This window comes from Notamacropus eugenii, chromosome 2, assembly GCF_028372415.1.
Source record: "Notamacropus eugenii isolate mMacEug1 chromosome 2, mMacEug1.pri_v2, whole genome shotgun sequence".
NCBI classification, from domain to species: domain Eukaryota; kingdom Metazoa; phylum Chordata; class Mammalia; order Diprotodontia; family Macropodidae; genus Notamacropus; species Notamacropus eugenii.
This window is the reverse complement of record NC_092873.1, coordinates 375539803-375548642: the sequence shown is the minus strand read 5'-3', so window position 1 is coordinate 375548642 and position 8840 is coordinate 375539803. Positions and strand designations below refer to the sequence as shown.

Sequence of the window (8840 nt, the reverse complement as noted above, 5' to 3'; positions counted from 1 at the left end):
CTAACCCCAGGGAGGTCCAAGTGGTTTCTCCACCCTTTTGTAAGGATACAGGCAAGACAAAAGTTACTCACAAAGGTCAGCTTTAGGTAGAAGGGTGAAAGGGACAAAACATGTGACTTCATTGTCTTTTGTCATCATCATAGTTACCATTTTTTAATATATTGTTTTCCTGGTTCTGCTTGCTTTATCCTGCATTAGTTCACATAAGTCTTCCCATGTGTCTGAATTTTTCATACTCATCATTTTGTACAATGCAGCATTCAGAGAATGTATATATTTGTAGTAGAGTCTGCCCAACAGGAGCCCTGTCCTCAGAGCATTCTTTTTTTTTTTGTAAAAAAAAAAATTATATATGGAGAAGCCTATGAGAAAAAGAAATGTTTCTCAGTACAGTAGGATCCTGCAAACAGGACTCTCTAGCAGTCAGTTCCATGGTTTTCAAGATGTAATGTCTTGAAATCGAAGATATCTCAATGTAAGGGAGCACGGTCTTCCACTGTTAAATGATACTCCATGCTTCTTCAAAGGCTGTGGTAAGTTTGGCACACGTAAGGGCAGCAGAAAGGGTATAGTTGCTGATGGATACCATCTTTTCTGTGTAATCAACATTGATCGAGCCATGGGCAAAGGCCACAACAACAAAGATGACAGGGTCACTGCTGGGAGCCAACACTTTAACATCACTGACCACAGGACTAGAAAAGGAGGTGCCAGTCTTCATACAGCCTGCAGAAAAATGGTCCAACATGGGGTTCTTGATCACTTTCAAAAGCTTCTGGGGGCCTTCAGCTGCTTGAATGCTAAGTTTGTGCAGGAGCTGAACCATGAGACCACAGAAGCAGTTAAAAGTCCGAGGAATCCAAGTCTGGGGGTTCACCTCAATCAGAACATTCTTTTGGGTATGGATATAAGCCTGGAACATGCCAGCACAGTTCAAGGGACTGTCCATCAGCATCAGCAAGCTCTGGTGGGCTATGTCAGGTCTCACTTCTCCAGGATCCCATCCATTTTTCAAGAGTATAGATTTATGTTTGTCACAGTTGAGCAGCTCATAGGTTTTCCCTACCTTGATGGTCTCCAGGGTGGCCTCTCCCAGCACCACCATGAGCTGCCAGTCCCCACTTTTGCTCCCTGCTCCCAGGCACCACCGTTTGAGCTCCACCGCATCCCATCTTGTTCCGAATTCCAAATGCACCGTTCACATGCCTGGACACCATCACTGGGTGCTACCATCTTGTAACGGGTCACGGGCTTGGACCCTCAGAGCATTCTTGCTTTGTCTTGGGGGAAGGGAAGAGATTGGGGAGGCTTGGTGAGTCTGTATCTAGAAATAGATGATAGTGTAGAAGACTGTTTCTTCATCTGCTGACCACATGATAAAGAAATAACCTTTATTTGGCTTCTGAGTCTCATTTGGGAATGTAATCAAAAATCTCTTAGGAAGGCAACTTGACCCTTTTCCCCTGGTGTACAGAGAGGAGAATGATTTACTCAGTGGTGGATCTCACCTGGAGCAGAAAGGAAGCCACAAGCTCATGGTCTGGATGGTGTTTCTGTCTCTTTTGTCTGTTCTTTGGAATTGGGACTAGGCTGTGACTTCATGAACTTTGAAGGGTCAGGGAATTGCTACAGGTCCAGGAATTGGAGTGCATGTCAAAGTTTCAGTTACCCTTAAGGAACAAACAGGATCCAGCCCATCTGTGAATTGACCCTGCAGTCAGCATATGGAGGTCTATAAGCAAGGCAGTGACCTGTCTCTTGGCTGTGCTTCATTTGAAAGTGAACTTGGTGGGAACAATGCTTTACAGAAACTGCTTTAAGGTTGAGCCCACTTTCCTCCAGGGGTGGGATAGAGATTGTGCTTCCTGGGTGTTAGGGAAAAATGTTTGTACTTTGCTCTTGCTATACCTTCTCAGTAAATATCATTTTGTGAAGCTAATTAATATCCATTGGTTAAATGTTATTGGGGTATTAAACAGTGGAATTGATATTGGGAGGAACACACTGGAATGGGGGCTCAAGCCTATTAGAGAGATACTTATGTGCCCCATAGAACCCTGAGGGGGAAAGATAACTAGCCTTGCTCTGTGGGAGCTAACTCATCAGTGCAAGGGGAGGCTGTGATAAGGATTCCCAGATGTGACATGGGCTACATGTGGGGAGGCTTGCTTGGGATCCAATTGGGCCCTTTGAATTCTCAGGCACCCATTGGAGAGATTTTAAAGCCATAACTTCTGTTATTGGATTTCCTAGTTTTGGGATCCACTAAATATTTGTTTTAGACTATAATCATACAGTTTTCTGATGTGATTCTTTTAAAAAAAAGTGAGACTAATTCATTCTGATAATTTTTCCATACATGAATTACACATTCATGGCTTTTTTTTTTCACCTGAATTCTGCCTCTTTTATGTCTCTCCTCCTTTTCCCTCTGTCTCCTGTTCCCTTTTTTTTTTGGCCTCCTTTTTCTCTTCCATTTCTTTCTGTTGATATGGAGGAAAGGAAAAATAGGAGATGAAGTAGAGTGTGCCTCCCAGCAGGTTGCCTTTTAACTGAGAGGTAGGGGGTAGGTAAGGGCTCTCTCTTGTGGCCTCAGGAATGCAACCCTGCCCATAAATCTCAAATCTTGCATGGTAGTAAGAGGTCACAACACACTCAGGGGGTCCTCCTTAGTCTAGACAGTGATGGAAGATTCCTGGTCACACCTATAGTAATTTATCAATGTAAAGAACATATAGGCCAGCATTATGGAAAAGGAAAAACATAGAGTCCAGCTAAAATCAGCCTAGGAGATAAGTCTTCCTGATTTCCTTGGTTCTAAATACATGTGCACTGGTAGCTGAGTTAGCACAGCTAGTAGCCCAGAACAAGGCACTGATCCTTCCAAGACCTCATTTTCGTCATCAGTAAAATGAGAGTGGGGTTACAATGACTAACCATGATTCCAGAGGACCAGTTGTGAATCCTACTCACCACCTCCGGACAGAGAGGTGATGTACTCAAGGCACAAAATGAGACATATCGTTTTTGGACATGACCGATGTAGGAGTTTGTTTTGTTTGACCATGTGTTTTTATAAAGATTGTGTTTTGCTTTGATTTTGTTTTTGCAGTGGAGGAGAGAGAGGTAGGAGGAAGAGAAATAAATTTTTGTTAGTTAAAAAAAGTGAAAAGGGGTGGAGATATTACAAGATGTCCTCTGAGATCCCTTCCAACTCTAGATCTGTGACCCAGAGTCCAGAAGAAATCTGGGATCTGAGGTGTTTCAGCTAGATTTCTTGAGAAACCCATATTCTCTCTTTCATGCCAGTCTGATTTCTTTGGAAATAGCAGCTGAGTAGAACCAGTTCTCACTGAAGCAAATCATCAGGGCTCAAGGAACATCTTTTCTTTGTATTGAATTGTCTTCTGTCTCCTACCCCATGGGGTTCCCATTAATTCCTATTTCTGGGTGGGTAGGAAAGATTGCTGGGAATCCTCAGGGTTTTGGAGAAGATTTTTGATAATCACACCCAGTGGTCAGTCACCTTCTCTATTGCTGTCTAGGGCTTCCCTAGAGCTAATGGTCAGAGAAGTCTGAGGAATAAGTGACATGGAAGCTTCTATGTCCCAGACAATGAATGGTACCCATGATACTACATCCTATTCCAACAGAAAGTAGAGGAAGGTTCAGGCTTGAGGAAAGAAGAAGGGCAGGGGAACTCTACTTGTGCCCCTCACCCCATCCCTGTAAGTACCCCTGCACAGCAGTGCACACTAGGTAACTGCCCCACTCCCAATCTTCTTTTCCCTTTAGATAGAGTTCAGATGTCCTCTCTTCCATGTGGCCTTCTTATGCCCAGGATGCCTTATCACCTTAGCATCTTAGAATTCTTGTCTTCCTTCAAGACTCAGCTGAAGACCTTCTGTAGGAGGTCTTTCCTAGTGCCCCTCTTTTGCTAGAGCCTTTTCCTCTTAGGCTACCTTTCACCTACTCTGTATAACACTTTTGTGTATCTAGATATTTATTTATTGTCTCCTGCATTAGATGTGAGCTCCCTGAGGGTAGTTCTGCTTTTACCTTTCTTTGCATTCCTATGGTTTTGCACAAAGCCTGGCATACAGTAGGGGCTTAATAAATGTATGTTGATTGATCTCAGTTGATTAGTGTTCTCTTCCTCCTCAAATTGCCTTATGTTTATTCCCCAGGAGAACGTATGTTCCTTGAAAGGAGCCCCAACCTGGTCTGAGATGGTCTGGACAAGGAGACATCCATCCATCCCAAGAATACCGCTCCCCAACATTTGCTTCATAATTCACCTCTCTCTACCTAGTTTCCCTTCTCTTCCCCTTCACCTTGTTATCCCAATTGCTACTGATTAGGTATCTGACCTCAAACAGTTCATGCACCCTATCTGGTGCCTTAGTTTCTTCATCTGTAAAAGGATTGGATGAGTTTCAAGGTCCCAGCTCTGATATGCTATGCCATCACTGTGGGGTCTGGTCTCCAACCTTTCCTGGAGTGATTATCCTGGAGAATAGGTTACAGAGGCCAAGAGAAGGATGGATGGATTGATCCCATGGGTCCTGTTGCCAATTCTCCTCTTCCCCCCTGAACTGAGGTGCAGCCCTCCCCACTTGGTCATAGCTAATTGGGAGCGCAGAGTTTCTTTGGATGTATCTATACCAGCTACAGAGAGTCATTGGCAAGCTGTTTCTTCACCTCATAGTGCCAACAGATGAGTTGCCTCCCTCCCTCCTTTTGCAACAAAGGTAGGAAATAATCTAAAATATTCTCTCTCTTTGGAAATTTTCTTTGACTTGTAAATTCTCATTCCTTCTTCATTATCTGAAGAAGGAATCCTCTCTAGTCTACAGCTTAGATCACTGAGGCATCAAAAAAATCAGAAACTTTTCAGGTGCCACATAGCTGATTAAAGATAGTGCCAGGAAGGAAATCCAGGGACTTGCCTTCCTTTCTGGAACTTTCTTCTTTGAGTAGCTCTGTGGTCTATTCACTCCCACCCTCATATGCACAAACTCCACTATATGTGTAACAGGGAAGGGTGAAAATGGTCAAAGAGCACCTTAAAGGATAGTGGAGCTAGAGCTAGAAGGGAACTCAGAGGTCATCAAGTCAAACCCCCCATTTTTTTGTCTTCTACTTGATAGTATTTTGGTTTTTTCCAATTACTTAGTTTTCAACATTGACTTTTATAAGATTTTGATTTCCAATTTTTTTCTCCCTCTTTCCCTCCCTCCCTTCTTCCCTCCCCAAGACAGCATGCAATTTGATATAGGCCATACATGTACAATCATGTTAAACATATTTCCACATTAGTCATGTTGCAAAAGAAGAATCAGAACAAAAGAGAAAAACCACAAGAAAAAAAAAAAGAAAAATAGTATGCTTCTACATGCATTCAGATTCCATAGTTCTTTCCCTGGATGTGGATAGCATTTTCCATCAGGAGTCTTTTGGAATTGTCTTAGACCCTTCTATTGCTGAGAAGAGTGGTCTATCAAAGTCAGTCATCGAACACTGTTGCAGTTACTGTGTACAATATTTTCCTGGTTCTGCTCACTTCATTCAACATCAATTCATGTAAATCCAGGTTTTTATGAAGTCTGCCTGCTCATCATTTCTTATGAAACAATAGTAGTCAATTACATCCATATACCACAACTTGTTCAGCCATTCCTCAATTGATAGGAATCCTCTCAGTTTCCAATTCTTAGCCATTACAAAGAACTGCTACAAACATTTCTGTACATGTGGGTCCTTTTCCCATTTTTATGATCTCTTTGGCATACAGATCTAGTAGTGGTATTTCTGGGTTCAAAGGGTATGCAGTTTTATAGCCCTTTGGGCATAGATCTAAATTGCTCTCCAGAATGGTTGGATCAGTTCACAACTCCACCAACAATGCACTAATGTTCCAATTTTTCCACATTTTCTCCAACATTTATTATTTTCCTTTTTGTCATATTGGCCAATTGGCTAGGTATGAGGTGGTACCTCAGAGCTGTTTTAATTTGCATTTCTCTAATCCATAGTAATTGAGAGCACGTTTTCATAAGACTATAGATAGGTTTAATTTCTTCATCTGAAAACTGCTTGTTCATATCCGTTGACCATTTGTCAATTGCCACCGCCCCCCCCCCCCCCCATTTTACAGATGAGGAAATTGAAGACCAGAAAGGTTGAGTGATTTCTATAAGGTCACACAGTACGTACACAGTACATATCAGGGATGGGCTTTGGCCCAGATTCTCTGACTCCAGAGCTAGTAATCTTTCCACTTAACCATAGTTCCTCCAGAAAGGCAAGAGGGGGTGCATTTAGGGATACGACACTCCATAGGTCAACACACAATGAATCTGGCAGCTCCCATACCTGAGAAGCCTGAAATTTGAAGCCAATCAGTCAGCCAACAGTCAGTTAGCAAGCATTTAATAAGTATCTAGGATGTCCCAGGCTTGGTGTTAAGGACTAGGAATAAAAACAAGAGCAGCCCCCTCACCCCCAACCCTAAACAAACAACAAACCAAAAAAAAGGAGTTTCTGCCTTTGAGGAACTCATTCTAATGGAGGAGACAACATGTAAACAACTGTTCAAACAAGTTACGTAAACAATAAATTAAGGATAATCATCAGAAGGAAAGTACTAGCGCTAGGGAGGGCCTAGGAAAGCTCATTGCAGAAGATGGGACTTCAGCTGAGAACTTGCAAGAACCATGGAAACCAGGAGTCAGAGATGAAGCCGAAATGAGATCCAGATATGGAGGAGAGCCTGGAAAAATCCTGGAGGGTCGGTGTTGAGGAGCAGCAAGGAGGCCAGTGCCACTGGGCTTAAAAATATGTTGAGAGGAGTAAGGGGGATGAAACCTGGAAAGGTAGGAGGGATCCAGGTTATGAAGGGCTTTATATTTGATTCTGGAGGTAATAGGGAACCCTGTAGTTTATTGAATAGAGAAGTGACATTGTCAGACTTGCACTTTAGGAAGACCAGTTTGACAACTGAGTGGAAGATGGGTTGAAGTAGGGAGAGACCTGAGGTGGGGAGACCTACCAGCAGGTTATTGTAGTAGTCTAGGCATGAGGTGATTAGGGTCTGCAGCAGGGTAATGACAGAGAAGAGAAGGGGGTATATATGAAAGATGTTTTAAAATAGCACTTGGCAGTTGATTGAATATGGGGTCAAGGGGCTGGTGAGAGAGAGTGAGGAATGGAGGATGATACCTAGGTTGTGATCCTGGGTGACTGGCAAGATGGTGATGCCCTCATCAGTCATAGGGAACTTAAGAAAAAGGGAGGATTTATGGGGAAAGATAATGACTTCAGTTTTGGACATGTTGAATCTCATTTAAGATGTCTGATAAGCAGTTGGAGATGTATAATTGGAGGTATGGAAAGGGGTTAGGAATGGATTAAATCCCTGTATCTGATGAGATCAAGGGAAATCAAACAGAGAGAGGAGAAGAAAGACCAGGACAGAGCCTTGATTATCTGGCATAACCTGGAACAAGATCCAGCAATGGAGATTGAGAAGGAGCAGTTGTATAGATAGGAGGAGAATCAGGAGAGAGTGGTGCCGTAAGAACCTAGAGAGAAGAAGGAATAAAGGAGAAAAAAGGTGATTGACAGTGTCCAAGGATACAGAGAGGTCAAGAAGGATGAAGATTGAGAAACTGAGAAATCATTGGTAACTTTGGAAAGAGCAGTTTCAGTTTAATGATGAAGTCTGAGTCAAGTTCAGGAAACCAGGGCAATTCTCACTCATCTATAATATGAGGACATAGCCCAATCTCTTTTCTAAGGGTCTAGGGGGTATGATTTTTAGTTCCATGTTGCCAGAAGCCCACCCAAGGTCCTAGGAAGCAATCAGGCTTCTGCCACTCCTAGAAATAAAGTTTGAAATGGGCAAGGCAGAGAAGTGAGCCCAGAGGAGACCTGGGCTTTCTCTGCAAGGAGAGGACCAAGGACATAGCAGAGCTTTATTGCTTGGAGTATGGACAAGGTCCCATGTGAATTCAGAAGCAGGACAGAGAAACCCACGAGACATAGCAGGCGCTGGGTTGTATAGCTGGCAGCAACCTCCCAGCAATGGACCCTGTACTATCACTGCAGGACTTTCCTCTACAGAGAGAAAAGATGGCAGCAGGTTAGAGTATGATAAGATCCAGCAGGGGAGTGGACTGCTGAATTCTGTAGTCAACATTCTGACATGAGGTTTCCTAATTCTTCTCTTTGGCATAGAATTATCTCCTTTCCTTTCCTTTTTTAAATTCCATCTTTTCTTTTTCTCTACCCCTCTTTCCCAAATGGTATAAAGGGCACTGTATTCAAGACAAAGGCCCTGTGTTTGAATTTGAGTTCTTCCTCTTGCTAGCTGGGTGACTATGGGTGAGACACTTAACATGTTCTCAGTTACTTTACCTGTAAAAGGGTCTAACCCTGAAACTATCTACCTCGCAGGGTTCACAGGATCTTAGATTTAGAGCTAGAAGGAACTCTAGAGGTCAAGTTCAACTCCCTAATATTTTCAGATGAAGAAACTGAAGCCCAGAGAGGTTTTAAAGATTATATCTCTAAGGGATCTTAGAGGCATTCAAGGACAACCCCTTCATTTCTTTAGATGAGAAAACTGAGCTATAGAGAAGTTAAATGAGTTGTCTAAGATTATACAACAAATGAGTTTTGAGGTGAGATTTTAATCCACTTTTTCCTGATTGTAAATCCAGTGCCATATCCAGTATACCATGTGCTGAGGAGAGAACTTTGAAACCATCAGTGGGGAATAGCTGAATAAATTACGGTATGTGAATGACATGGAATGCTGTTATGATATAAACACAATA

At 42.7% G+C, this 8840-nt stretch overlaps 1 pseudogene; it reads right to left on the bottom strand.

The window, feature by feature from the left end:
- Positions 1–499: 499 nt before the first annotated feature.
- LOC140524052 (ribosomal RNA small subunit methyltransferase NEP1 pseudogene) lies at positions 500–1233 on the bottom strand (annotated as a pseudogene).
- Between the last annotated feature and the right edge of the window lie 7607 nt (positions 1234–8840).